Below are 15,095 nucleotides of genomic sequence, written 5' to 3' on the forward strand. Positions count from 1 at the left end.
TTAAGTCTTTGTCAAAGATATCTCATCACTTTTTTCAAGTTGCTTTCAAACCATATCAAGGTAACATCACTTATTTATTTATCCAGCTTTTACTGAAAAAGACTGTAAGTATCTGCCTCTAAAATTGCTCAGATTTCTATGAAAGGCAAGTTATTTCCCTTGGCAGCATTTGGGTTGGGTAGCTACTGAGTTTTGTGGTCAATTAGAGTTAGCTATCATCATCTCCTAGAGTTTCCCTAAGTGTCTGGTCACATTTGCTTCATGATTAGCTTTATTGTTATAAAATATTGAGGAACGTGTAGAACAGATACCCAATCATACCTCTTGATTTACATGGAGCTCAGAAGTCCTGTGAGAAATAAAATGAAACTCTTTACAGTTGGAGTTAAGAGATGTACAGACCTAATAACCTGTGGGTCCCCACAGTAATTTGGAGTGGAGGAAAGGCAGAGAAAGCTGAGTGAGAAGGAGTGGAGTGGAGTGGGCCAAACTGTGCAGATGGATATCAAAGAGAGCATTTTCTCCTGGAAGAATAAAAACCTAGACTTGGCCGACCTCTGAGCTAGCCACTGAGGGCTGAAAGAACAGTAATCCAGGTAAGCAAATTATTGTGATATATGAACCCCCCCTTTTCAAGAGGGAGTCATCAGAAATAGGAGACTTCTAAAGTGTACAAGTAATACCAGGAAGCAGTCCTGAGATCAGCAGAAGAGGGGGCAGAAACCCATGGGAAGGGAGGGAATCTGTTGTCCTAAAGAAGGCGGTTCAAGGAGAAGAATGACAGCTGTCAGCCTCAACGGAGCAGGAAGTTAGAGGCATGAGCACTGCTTCAAGGGAGCCAGAAACCAGTGTTTCTGATTACTCTGAAAGGACAGCCCTGATGCTTCAACCTACCTCCTGATCCCACCCAACCAGTCCTCCAGAGATTCCAGCATTGAAAATGACCCTCTACAGGGTCAAACTCTTAGAAATTCATTATGAAAAAGATTACAGCTTGCTAGTCAAGAGAGTGGGGACTTTGCTCATTAAGATATGTGGGGTACAAATCTGAAAGATGTATTCTCATCAACTGATGAAGCCTTTTCAACTTTGTGAAATTTATGGACATCTTATCTGGCTGGAACATACAGTGTGTGCATCCAGTATTGATTAAGAAAATCTTTTTACTTCTCAAATTAAAAACCTATTAGGGGAACTTCCCTGGTGGTCCAGTGGTTAAGATTCCATGCTTCCAATGCAGGGGGCAGGAGTTTGAACTAAGATCCCACATGCTGTGGATGGCCAAAAAAAAAAAAAAGCTTTCGGTTATGGCGAGTTCCCTGGTGGCCTAGAGATAAGGATTTCAGGATTTCACTGCCATGGCCTGCGATCAGCTCCTGGTCAGGGAACTAAGATCCTGTAAGCTGTGAGGCACAGTGAAGAGAAAAAAAAAACACAACTGTTTGTTGTTATAAATTCCATCTTTATATTTGCCAGTTTGTGGTCATTATTAATAATGCCCCACACCAGCCAGATGTAATTCAATGAGCAGCCATGTTTAAAAACAACTGGACTATATGATGATCTTTTATCTCATTTGCTTCACTTTTTCTATTTCATATTCAGTGCTCCCATATCATTTAGTTTATGTTTTGAATTTCTCCATCTCTTTTTTTGTTGTTCTTTCTCATGCCTTTATCAAGTATAGTAGAAAGGCTTTTATATACACTTATATTGTATGTATAATATACGTATTTTAGAAAATATGAATTTTTGCTTAGCTAAAAAGTTTATGACGTTTTGGTTCCACTTATTTGACTAAGTATGAATAGAATGCTAGATTTCTAATTTATATTCACTCAAAACTTTGATATAGTTCCACTTATTCTGGCATCAAGTATTACTGCTAAAAGTCTAGAAAGCTTATTATTTTAGTGATTTTTTAAAAAAAATTTTGAATGAGGCTTGAAACTTCTAATCCATTCCTGAGGATAAAAAGAAATACTCTGTTGAAAAAAACAGGAATTAACATGTGATATAGTATTACTAACTATAGATTCTATTCAAATTTCACAAAATTTTATGCTAGTGTCCATTATTTATTTTCATACTTTTATTCAAGGTTCCACATTGTATTTAATTACATTGATTATCTTCAGCTACATGCAACAAATTCTGATAAATTTTCTTTTCATTTTATTGTTACAAATATTTTCTAATTTCCCTTGTTATGGCTTCTTAGATATACCCATCATTTAAAAGTGGACATTTAATTTCCAAGTACATGGTGTTTTTAAAGTATCTTTGATATTAATTTCTTGTTTTTTTCTCTGCAATCACCCTCTGTATTTTTTCATTCTTTTTAACTTTATTGAGGCTTTCAATGGCTAAATCAAAGATCTCTCTTGGTAAATGTCACATTGCACTTGAAAATATGTGGCTTGTTTTCAAATATCTTTTGGTATTGATTTTTAATATAATTTCACAGTGATAAGACTACAAACTCTCTATGATTTCAATACTTTTAGACCATGAAATCTTTAGACCTGGTTTTATGTCCCCGGATATGTTTCAGTGTCTCCTGGTTTATAGTCTATGGAAATTTGAATAGAAATTGTAACTTGTTATTGTATAAAAATTATATAAATCTTAATTATGTTGAAAAAATAATCCTGTGATTTACCGCATGAAAAAGAATGCATATATATATGTATAATTGAATCACTTCGCTTTATAGCAGAAATCAACAAAATGTTGTAAATCAACTATACTTGAATAAAATAAGATAAATTTTTAAATTAAAAAAATGGAGCACAGATTCCTCCAAATAGTTCTTTTGCTTAGAAAAAATATGTACACATAGACTAATATATACACACATTTACATCCATGCGTACATACATAAACATGTAACATGTTATTAATAGTTTTAATTTCACAGTGATAAAAAGGAAACCAGTTTCATCTTCCTCCTGTTACTATGCTATGTGGAATCTCCTCTTCTGAGTGAGGAGCGATCCCTAATGATCTCTTGGGCAGACACCACAGCATTTCCAATACTTCATAATTAAAAGACACATTTTCTGGTTTAAAGTTGAATCTCTTTTCATACATATTTCCATTAGCCATGGTCCATGGCTCCAGAGACCTGCAGTGAGTTTGGTCATTACTTGGGTTGCAGTCAAGGGAAGTGGGTCTCACTTATCACTTCCTCTATCTATTTCTGAATTTATTTTTCCAGTGGTGGGGGTTGTGAGGGAGGATAAAAGAGAATGGTTCTTTATTGATTGCCTATACTTGTGGTCCTCTGTTGGTTATTGCCTCTCACTTGCTCTGGCTGCTTTCTATGTAACAAGGGCCCAAATATATCTTCTCACTTGGGCTCAAGAATAAGGTCTTCTGCAGGCTTTCTTCTAGAAGGGCAGTATTGCGAGGGAAGAGAATGCTATGAGGCCATACATCTGCACAGCTCCACGCAGCAGAGTCTGTCTCTACGTCATCGGGTCTAGCTTTCCCAACCCCTTCTTCAGCACCTTCTTCCCTTTCCCCCTGTTGTTAGCACTCACCCATCTGCCATCTGTCTGCACCTCTGTTTGCCCTTGTTCATGTGCATACAGGGGCTGATTGATGAACTGACTGCTTTTGCTGAAATCCCAAGATTTTCTTCAGGGAACAAGATCTAGTCTCACTTATTAGGCACCCCCAGGTGGCTCAGTGGTAAAGAATCTGCCTACCAAGCAGAAGATGTGAGTTTGATCCTTGGGTTGGCAAGATTCCCTAGAGAAAGAAATGGCAACCTACTCCAGTATTCTTGCCTGGGCAATCCCATAGACAAGGGAACCTGGTGGGCTGCAGTCCACAGGGCCGTGAAAGAGTCAAACATGACGTAATGACAAAACAACTACCTCTGTAAGCAGTTGTCCTGACTTTCTCTTCCTTACTTGACTTGTGTGGATTTTGGGTGGGGGTGGTAAGCATCACCCTTCCTCTTTCCATGGAAGTCAATGAGGAATAAACGCAGATCCCACGTAAACCAACACTGTCTGACTTCAAAGACTTTTCCCAGCCCTGCCACTCTTCCTGGTCTTCTATTTATAGGACTCTAGAGGAACACTTGAGATGATGGTTGAGGCTGGAGGAAGGGGAGGGGGTATACTAGGGTAATGACTGGAGGCAACAGAACTAATTTCCTGGTTGTTTTTAGCCCTAATAGAGATGTCAGCCCACAAATGTTTGAGCTTCCTTGGAGGATGTCACTGTAGAATAGGTGACCTTATGATCCTTGCCCATAGGGGAGCTAAATGGTGCTAGTCCCAAATCAAGGGCAGGAGAAGACCTATGTCTCAGTTCAACAGTCAGGCAGAGAAAGTGAATTCTTTCTTTCTCTCCTATTTTGTTCTATCCAGGCCCTCAACAGATTGGGTGGATGGATGATATCCATCCACATTGGGGAAGGTAACCTACTTTACTCACTTTATTGATTTAAATGTTAATCTCATCTGGAAATACCTCACAGACACTCCCAGAAATAATGTTTAACCATATATCTGGGCATCCTGTTACCCATCAAGTTGACACATAAAATTAACCATCATATCCTGTAATTAAATAATAGAAAGCTTAAAAAATCAAATTCAACCAAGACATCACTAATAGCCAGACCCTTCTGGAATGACAATCTGAGTCACTTCACAAGGTAAAGAACCACAACTAGCTGAGGTGCCTTGCTGAGGACAAAGGGAATATGAAATGGGTAGTGGAGGAAGATAGCTATAAATACCAGCTACAACCATATAACCAGCTGCAGAAATTAGGACCATAATAGATACAAGTATTTCTTCCTAGATTTGTTACATTTTGTATTTATTTTAAGCAATTATTTTTGTCTGTCTTATTATGTTTGTCTTATTCCTTTATCATCTAAGATACAATGACAGTTAACTTTATATCATAATTTTAAGTATATTAAAAAGAAGACTGACCATTACCCTAGGACTCTGCATCCTCTTTTGGAGAAGGGTTTGTGTGTTTTGGTTGTATGCAGGATGTGTGATGTCAGGTGGAAGCATGACTTTGTGGTTGTCTTTATTCAGAGGTTAAGTATGGAGGTATGTGTGTATGCCAAGTTGACAAACAGTGGACTTTAATGGTCTTTTTGACCTGTCAACTTGGCAGCGCTACAGTTTCCAGGTACTAAACCAAAAAATCCATAATCAGTTAAAGTTGATTTTAAGTAAGAGCAATTATTCTGGATAATTTGGATGACACCATTCAATCAATTGAAGGATCTTAAAGTAGAGCTGAGGCTTCCTTGAAGAAAGAGAAGTTCCACCTGTGAACAGCAGCTTCGGCATATGCCTGAGTTCCAGCTGCCCTTCCTGACAGCCTGCCCTGTGTATTTTAGACTTGCCTAGATGGCCCCCACAATCGCATAAGCCAACTCCTTGCAATAAATATCTTAATATATGTCTCCTACTGGTTCTGCTTCTCTGATACACATGCCAAAAGAGAATTTAGGCTGCAGATAGAATTAAGATCGCCAATCGGCTGCAGTTGACTTTAAGATAGGGGGCTTTAGGGTGGCAAAATGCAGCCATAAGTGTCGTTAAATGTCGAAGAGGAGGCAGAAGGGTCAATATGAGTGATGCAGCGTGAGAGAGGCTGGACTGCCAACGCTGGCTGTGAACGTAGAAAGGAGCCATGAGCCAATATGGTGGCAGCCTTTAGGAGCTGGCATCGATGAGGAAACCGCTTTTCCCCTAAGCTGCGAGAAGGAATGCAGCCCTGCTGACATCTTGAGTTTAGCTCAGTGAATCCAGCTTCCAGCTTCTGACCTCCCTAAGCTTTAAGATAATAAATTTCTGTTGTCTTAAGCCACTGAGTTTGTTTGGCAATTTGTTACAGCAGCAATTAGAAACTAATATATCAAATATAAGAAAACTGTTAACATTTTCCTTAGACTAAGATACAGAGTTACGGTTATTTCTTCCTGGTTTTATTGTAAATATGTTTGCATGCATTTTAAGCACTTATTTTTGTTTTCTTCCCTCTTATTCCTATATCATTTAAGATATATTAATGACAATTAACTTTAGATCACATTTTTAAGAATATAAAAAAGAAGAGTGAATATTAACTACAGAGGATTAACTAGAAAGGGAGAACCCTGGGGCTGATGGAGTACACCCACAAAGGAAACAAACTTGGAAGACAGGCCCCCCCTTCCCAAGACCAGGATTCAGCTTCTACTACTAAAGAAATCCACCGGACAGAGAAGATTTTGGTGCTGTTCTGATCCACAGGTGATTGGAGCAGAGGCTGGCAAGCAAGGAAGTTCAGTTGGAACCAGCAAGCCAGGAACACTCTTCTGTGGTGCACGCAGAGGCTGGCAAACTGGAAACCTTGGCTAAGACGGGGAACTCGGCTTCTGGGGATTCTGCAGGGGAAGCCAGCCACAGGAGGGGGAAGCTGCCCACAAGAGGCGCCGCACCTCGGAAGTTGGTGTAAAGCCACGGAAGGAGACGCTGGGTAGAGACGCCTGCAGGAAGCCGCTGTGTTCTGTTGGCCACCGGACTCCAGGCTACACACTCGCTGCAGCAGGAGCCTGGCCTGCCGAAGCTGCCCAGGCAAAGAGGTGTGAGAAGGAGCACAAACGGGGGAACACAAAGGACACGCTTCCTCCTGCATGTCCCTCCAGCGCCCTCTACTGACAAAGCTCAATAACCCATCGGCTGCAAAGGAGCTGCTCCTGCTGAGAAGTCGCTTCAGGCGTGTCCGACTCTGTGCGACCCCATAGACGGCAGCCCACCAGGCTCCCCCGTCCCTGGGATTCTCCAGGCAAGAACACTGGAGTGGGGTGCCATTTCCTTCTCCAATGCATGAAAGTGAAAAGGGAAAGTGAAGTCGCTCAGTCGTCTCCGACTCTTAGCGACCCCATGGACTGCAGCCCACCAGGCTCCTCCGTCCATGGGATTTTCCAGGCAAGAGTACAAAGGAGATATGCTTATAAAACCCAGCTCCAGAACAGTGGATTTAGAGCTGAGCAAGCAAAAGGGTGGATTTGGAGCCGACAGCAATATCTTGATACTTGGAACACTGTCAAAACCATTCTCTTTATGTGTTTGTATTTGTATGTTCATCAGACAAAATGGATTTGTAAATCAACTTCCCAGGTATCTAAACCCTAAAGTTTCTCTAGACACCACCGTCACCACCATGTTCAGAGAATTTCTAGGCAACGAAAAACATTTCCTGAGACTTGCTCTAGGACAGATGCTTGCACACATTATCTCCCTGATGCAGGACGACACAATCTTCATTGTTATATAAGCATTATGTAAGCACTTGCTTTGGTGTTAGTTGCTAAGTCGGGTCCAATACTTCTGTGATCCCATGAGCTGTAGCCCCCCAGGCTCCTCTATCCATGGGATTTTCCTGGAAAGAATATTGGAATGGGTTGCCATTTCCTTCTCCAGGGGATCTTCCTGACCGAGGGATCAAACCAAATCTCCTGCATTGGCAGTTGGATCTTTACCACTGAGCCATCAGGGAAGCCCTAACTATATGTTACTCTTCTTTCTATTTTAACAAGAATATGATGAAGTTCCAGAACACACAGCTATTAAGGGATGGATCTAACAACCTGAACGTAGGACCAACTAACTAGAAAATTGCTGCTTTTCACTAACTCAGCCTGACTTTATCGCCAAGAGAATAATTTTTGTGTAATGTGCTAAGAAATTCCATGTACTAGGCAAAAAAAGTGGTGCCTCAACTATTATCCTGCTGGCAAGATTTTTTCAGGATGACATCTTATCTGAGAAAGCATTTAAAAACGCAATAGAAGTTATGGTTTTCTTTAAGAAATTTGATAGCTTCATTCTGATTACATTAAAAGTGTAGTTGTACTCACATCTCTGCCTCCATGAGATTTTATTAGCTTAACATCTATGGAGCACTAAGTAAATGTTAGGCATTAACTAAGTTAGGCATTCTGCTAAATTCTGTGCATGCCTCTTCCTGCGTAATCTTTGCCACAGCCCAGTGAGTAGGGATCATTAGCCCCATTTTCAGATGAAAACTGAGACTGGAGAGGTTGAGTAATTTGACCAAGTCATCATACAAGTGGTGGCACTGGAATTTGAATCCAAAATAGGTCTGTCTCCAGAGCTCAAATTCATAATCATGAGGCCAGGGTTCATCTAGTCAACCCTGTGTTGTACAATTTATTTCAAATCTTCTGGATTTTTAAGTTTGAAAAACATAAAATGGGCTTAATATATCAATAAAAGAAATTGGGCCTTTGAGATTATTAGGCTTCTTTAAGAATGTTAAATGCTCATACAAGGGCAGCCCATTTCTAATCACTAGAGTAGCAGGAAAAGAGTTTCTCATATAGCACCCCTACACATCTTCACTAATTTCAAGTGAGGGAGGACAGACCCATAGGTTTGGGCTTCCCTGCTGGCTCAGTGGTAAAGAATCTACCTCCCAATGCCATAGACATGGGTTCGGTCCCTGGGTCAGGAAGATGCCCTGGAGGAGCAAATGGCAACCCACTCACTCCAGTTCTTTTGCCTGGAAAATCCCACGGACAGAGGAGCCTAGAGGGATTGATGCTGAAGCTGAAGCTCCAATACTTTGGCCACCTGATGTGAAGACCCAGCACACTGGAAAAAACCCGGATGCTGGGAAAGATTGAGGGCAGGAGGAGAAGGGGCAACAAAGGATGAGATGGTTGGGTGGCATCACTGACTCAATGGACTTGAGTCTGAGCAAGCTCCAGAAGACTGAAGGACAGGGAAGCCTGGCGGGCTGCAGTCCATGGGATCGCAAAGAGTCGGACAGGACTGAGGGACTGAACAACAGACAGGCCTTCTAAGGACCTTTCGATCTGTGGCCATGGGCCAATTATAATATCTTCCTGGGACTTCGGACAGCTCCATGGCTACGTCTGCGTGTGCTAGGTCACATCAATCATTTCAACCCTTTGCAGTCCCATGGACTGTAGCCCTCCAGGCTCCTCTGTCCAAGGGATTCTCCAAGCAAGAATACTGGAGTGGCTGCCATGCCCTTCTCCAGGTTGCTAGGTCTAAAAGTTGTAATTACTAAGAGTTGGTAATTACTGTTCTAATTAATGGAAATTTCACCTTGCATAATTTCCCCAATTCCCAAACTTCTCTGAATAAACTCCTCCTTTCTGTTCAAGTGTCATAACACACGGTGGCAGCCTCGTTTGTTTCCTCTTCTGTATTTTCAAGGCTGAAATCCTCAGTATTACTGAATGAGTAGTGGGGTTGGGAAAAAAATCAACTGATTTAGGACCAAGTTTCTGAAGGAGACTAGTTGGGGGTGGGGAAAGTGTGGGCCTTTGTTGCCTTATTTATGAAACTGAATTAATCTCCAAAGTCTCTTCAAAGCTGATTTATGATTCCGAAGCTGACTTGACACTGAACTTGAATCCACCAGGACTGAGAGACGAGGATGATGAGACAAAGCTTTCAGGAGCAAGCTGAGAAGCACAGGCAAAGAGTAGGATGAGCAAGGGCATGAATCGAGGTGCTCCCAGCATCTTCCAGATGGAACATAAGAAGTTCAGCAAACCTCTTTGAATGTTTGAGGGTCTCCTGGGCAAAACAAATTAGGAAGACTGTGATGGAGGTTATACATGAGCTGAAAAACACTGGTTGTGTTTAATTCCCAGACCCTAGAAAATGTACTTAAAACCAATCATTATGTATAAAACTACCACATCAGAGGAAAACCAGAAAGAATTAATTCCCAGTGAAAGTAACTCTAACAGCTGCTCCTAGGACAAATACAAAAACATTCCAATTCAATCAGGGCATGGTTTCAGGGGGAAAACCAATACCTAATCAATAACATTGTAACTCTTCTGAAGAAAAAATAAGTTAATAGAAAGATAGCAGTCTGCATGGTGTCTAAAATAGGGGAAACAGAGAAGAAGTTATAATGTCTTCGGCAACATTGTTTAGGAGAGACGGTCTTGACCCCATCACATATACATTTGGATCCATTTGAGGTTAATGTATTTTTTTCAGCTTTCTTGGGGTTTCTTCTATCTTTCTTTCTTTTTTTTTTCTTCTTCTATCTTTCTTTTCTAACTTGATACTTCCCTAATGACTTTCCAGGCTTTCTTCCTTACAGCAAGTAAAAAGCTTGTTAATTGTGTTAGCTAAAATTTCTGTAGCTCTATGAATTTTCATTGCTTTATCTATCAATAATTTAGAGAGGTTTATTAGCATATCAGCTCTGATATAAATTTGTCAATTTCTCATCATATATCTATTAAGTTTGTACTTATCTTCCCAATATTAACATGGCTACTAGTTTTTAATGGTTAATCTTTTTCTGGAAACATTTGCATTTTTTAGTTTGCATTCTTTCTGTTCTTTGACTATAAGAAATATTTTGGAAACAATATAATCTCTTTTTTTTTTTAAGTTTTTAATCCACCAGAACAGTCTCTTTTTTTAAAAACTGGTGAGCTTAATATATTTATACACAGAATACAGTTGAACTATTTTTAATCTATTACTATATTTTCTGATTTTTTGCATGTGAGGTTAAGCCATTTTCATGTATTATGTTTACTGGAAATGTAGAACGTGTTTCCACTCTTTACCTTCTGTTTTACTCTATGTTTTTTCTCTCTTGACTTTCTTTATATCCATTTAATTATTTATTTGTTTTGTTTAATTTTGTCCTTCTACTAGATGGGAATTTATAGTCTATTTTCTACTGTTTTATAATAGCAGTAGTCTTCTAGTAATCTTACTTAACAACTCAACAATACCTAATTGTTACACATACCTTAACTCCTCTTAGGATGCTCTTTTTGCATCAACCTCCACTGTGCTCCCCCAACTTATGAATGCACGCTAACTCGCTTCAGTCGTGTCTGACTCTTTGCAACCCTATGGATTGTAGCCCGCAAGAATACTGGAGTGGATTGCCATGCCCAACTCCAGGGCACCTTCCCGGCCAGGGACTTAAACTTCGACTCCTTCCTCACCGATGAGTGACTCAGGAAAGCCCCCAAAGTGACTAATGGCTAAACGGCTTAAAATTTCTAGAGCAGCAATAAAGTACACAATTTTTCCACCACTAGAGGGCAGCATACATTTTCAAGATTATTTTATATATTTAAAAATAATATTATTTATCTAAGTTCTGAATTGAATTATTTATCGAATGACCAGATAAAGTTTATTTCAAGGAGATGATCGAAAGACGTATTTAGCTCCTTAGTCTTTCAAAATCCAATTAAATTAATAGGAAAAAAATAAAAATTAATTCAGAGCACTGAAAAGAAGTCCGTAATGCCAGAAGACTAGAGCAGTGGGAAATTTCTGAACCACACAAAGGAGATGTCACACTACAGTGTTAAGTCTGAGTAGGAATAGGATGGCAGGAGGTGGCCGACTAAAGGAGACTTCACTTCATGTGGGTTGTCTGAATGTCTACTGAGAAGTGTATTCATGTATTACCTGGTAGAATGAAAGATTACACAGTCATTTTAAAACAAACTATATGGATAGAGAGTTAATGATAAAACCTAACAGAGCTGAGAATCCTTGAAACCCAGGCCAATACTTTGGTTTCAAAATTCTATATTTCAGAATTGTGAGAGAATAAGTTTCTGTTGTTTTAAGCCACCAAGTTTGTGGTACTTTGTTATGGCAGGCCTAGAAAATGAATGCAACCTTGACAGCTTCAATATAAAATAAAAGTGGGGAGGAGAGAAAGGAAAATGATTAGTAAATACAAATAACCACATGGATATAACAAGCTAATAGATAACATATAAAGATACTGCAGCCCCTGTTTCCATAATTGTTCAAGAGACCATAATTCATATCTATGGCTTTCATTCTCCTCTACCCATTCTGTATTTCCCCTGCCTTCAGTCAGAACCTCAACCAGTTGGGATTCTTTGCTTGGTGAAATGACCCAAATCTTCATTTCCATAGATTCTGAGTCCTCAAGAAAATTACTTTTTATTTTTTGTTGATTTAATTTTTCATTAGTCTTAATATGAGACATGAAAGTACTAAGAGGTTACCCAGAAAATCTTCTGGGTTCCAGACTCTGCTCCTTGCCCGCACAGTGTAGAACAAGCAAGCCAACTTCCCCGTGGTAACCAGGACCAGTCACTCCAGCCTGCAGATTGCCCCATTTTTGTTTTGGAGGTATAAGGAGCCCCAAATGGCCAATTGGTAGCCTCGTCATTCAATGTAGTGGAACCATAGCATATCCTGAAGGCGCATTCTCCCCATAGGGACTAAGATCTCTATACCAGCAGCAGCAAAGTTTTTAGGTAAGGGAAGAAAAATCCTGAGAGCAGACTGTTAGGTGAAGTTGTGAAAAGAGACACTCACTGCCACACCTTGATTCAAATGGATTCTGCCTATGAGAGGGAGAAAGCCATATAATGGTCTCTGATTCAAAACATAATCCAGTCAAACAGAATCCCATTTTTCCAGAGCACTGCTTCCCAACTGACCATAACAGTGTCATTGGTAAGCCATTTTACTGTTCAGTTAAGCCAGCTGCTTCCAAGTGATGGCATATGTGGTAAAGTCAGTTAATTCCATAGACATGGACCCACGGCTACACTTCCTTTGCTCTGAACCAAGTATCCTGATTAGATGCAGTGCTGTGTGTAATGCACCAGAGGCAAATAAACCACTTTGTGACTTCACAGTGGTGTTGGCAGAAACATTAAGAGTAGTCAAGGCCAAACCACTTCTAGAACATGTCATTATTCTAATGAGGACGAATCTTTGCTCTCTCAATGATGGAAGAGGTCCAATGTAATCAACCTGCCAGATGGCTGGTTCATCACCCTGGGGACCAGGGCCATATCAGAGACTCAGTGTTGTTTTTGTGCTCTTGACAAATTAGGCATTTGGCACCAGTGTCAGCAAGATGAGCCTTACCATGGGAAAATCCAGGTTGCCGAGCACATGCCCAGCTTGCATCCCTACCGCCACGGCCACTCTTTCCACAAGCCCACAGAGCGAGCTCTGAGGTGGCTGGGCAAATCCAGAGTGTGCCATTTTGTCCACCTGATTATTGACAGTCTCCTCTATAGTGGGTACCCTTAGTGTACATCCAAATAAGACACAAATGTCTTCACAGTCTGCGCCCATTCAGAGAAATCCATCCATATTCAATACTTCTTTCCCATACTTCCTCATCTCCAATCTTCCAGTCCCATTCCATCTAGAAAAACCATTAGTACCTGCCCATTCTGGTCATTTCTCACACCAGACATGGCAGATAAACAAATGTACTATTCAAATTATGCCCACTTAGAAGATTTTCCTTCACCCTTGACTGTCCTTCAGACCCCTCAGAGGAGCTGGGGAGGCCACTGTGCTGCCAGAGGTGGATTCTAGAAAAGTCTCCCATGCTTCAGGTGCCTGGCAGGGAAGCAAAATTTTTTCCTCCTTCAGTGTCACTCCAGGACTTCTTCTACTGACAAAGCTTAACACTGTGATAGTTAACAAAAGAAGAATTCACTGTGTCAAGACCCACCTTCATAGAACAGGCACACAGGGTGAATTTGGAACTGAGTCATAACTCAATCACAGTACAGTTATTATATAATCGTCCTACCTCAGCTCAGAAACCCACCACTCTGTCAACCACTGTGGCTACTGTACCTCCCATTTGGACTTTCATTAGATTGGAGGTAGGCAAAGACTAGAAGTTGTTGCCCCAAATAGAAAGAAAGAGTACTCTTCCCACAAGAAGAGAGCAGTTCTGGGTTGACAGAACAATAAACGTTCTCTTCACATCACCCTTTGCTATACCACACACACACACACACACACACACACACACACACACACATGCACAGAGTCTTCTCCATATTTATAGCTTCTCCTGACATAAAGTGATAATCTCATAAGAAATTATATATACTCAATTCCTACCCAGTGGGAGAAGAAAACTCAAAGTTATATCCAGCACAAATTCAGAGTTTTTGGATGTAGTCAGTCTTAACAGGTCCAGATGTAGCTAACCGATGAATAATAAATTTTCCCCAACACACAAGTACACAATAAAGGAGGTGGGTGTGGGATAACAAAAACTAATGAGAAAGGGCAAAAAGGAGGCACAGCATGTCATGGCGGTGAGATCACATCACATCCTGTTGGACAAGAGTAACAAGCAGAGAACTGAGATCTTGATGAGCCTATCAAAGCGCCCAGATTTCTTCTATTACCCTCAAAGACCCTGCCTTAGAGGAGTGGTAAGAAGGAATCTTCTGGGGCTGCCTCAGCAATTGAATTCATCTTCCTCTAGAGACAGAGAATGGGACATTGTCTTTGAGGCAGTACACTGGTTGGTAAATGCCTTTTGCCAGGGTGAGGACTTTCTGGCAACACCTTCAAACTTACTTGGCTGCCAGTCAATGTCATTTGGGGGAAATCCATTAGTTTGTTATCAGAAATCTCATTGAGACATAAGCTTTGAATATGGACTCTGCCCTTCCTGTTTCTAGCTCTTGGAAACTGACCTGGCAACTCCATCAATCTCCCTAGATCTCCGTTCACTGTCTTTGCCATAGACACTATCTGAGCACAGAGGGAGGGAACAGCTGGCATCATAAAATCAGGTTACAGTATCAGACTCTGTCCCTTAAGTTGCACACTACTTAACTGGCAAACTGGGAGGAATTACTCTTTCAACTGGGGTATAGAGTGTATAACGGGAGATATTCAAGAAGAATCCTGAGAAATGAGGATCCCTGACACCACTGCACCACTTGGTCACTGTATTCATAGTTAGTGTGTTAACTTCACATGGGGCAGAAATTTTCATTGTTTCAATTGGCAGAGTAGATATCATCTGATCTCTACTAGTGTAGGATAACTAAACCTCTGGCAGAAAGGACTCCTCTTAACAATGCTGTTTAAGTACCTTTCCACTACCGCTTGTCTCTTCAGAAAGGCTATGCTGAACAGTTTTTCTATATCAAAGCCCTAAAGGAGATAAGTCAACATATTCCAATAGCCTGATTTTTTTTTCAGCCAAGTTCATAAAACTGGAGCCTTAATGGGCATAACTATGGTAAATGATCA

The sequence above is a fragment of the Dama dama genome, chromosome 26, assembly GCF_033118175.1.
Source record: "Dama dama isolate Ldn47 chromosome 26, ASM3311817v1, whole genome shotgun sequence".
Classification (NCBI taxonomy): Eukaryota; Metazoa; Chordata; class Mammalia; order Artiodactyla; family Cervidae; genus Dama; species Dama dama.